The sequence below is a fragment of the Cherax quadricarinatus genome, chromosome 68 (assembly GCF_038502225.1).
Source record: "Cherax quadricarinatus isolate ZL_2023a chromosome 68, ASM3850222v1, whole genome shotgun sequence".
NCBI classification, from domain to species: Eukaryota; Metazoa; Arthropoda; class Malacostraca; order Decapoda; family Parastacidae; genus Cherax; species Cherax quadricarinatus.
In genome coordinates this window covers 20,972,469-20,972,883 of record NC_091359.1, presented here as the reverse complement: position 1 = coordinate 20,972,883, position 415 = coordinate 20,972,469, and positions in this window count along the sequence as shown.

Sequence of the window (415 nt, the reverse complement as noted above, 5' to 3'; positions counted from 1 at the left end):
ATGTGTGTGTGTGTGTATATATATATATATATATATATATATATATATATATATATATATATATATATACATACACACACAGTGGTCCTCGTTGTTAGAATTAATCTGTTCCTGGAGCCACATTATGAACTAAATTTATGAAAATTGATTTAAACAAGAAATTTCGTTATAGAATAGGCTAGAACGGATTAATTACGAAAAACGAGGGACCACTGTATATACATGTGTGTGTGTGTGTGTGTGTGTATATATATATATATATAGTATATATATATATATATAGTATATATATATATATACACATGTATATATATAAATATACAGTGGTCCCTCGTTCTTCGTAATTAATCCGCTCCTGAGCCACATTATAAACGTAAATTTACATTTACTTAATCAATTTTCCCATAAGAAATAA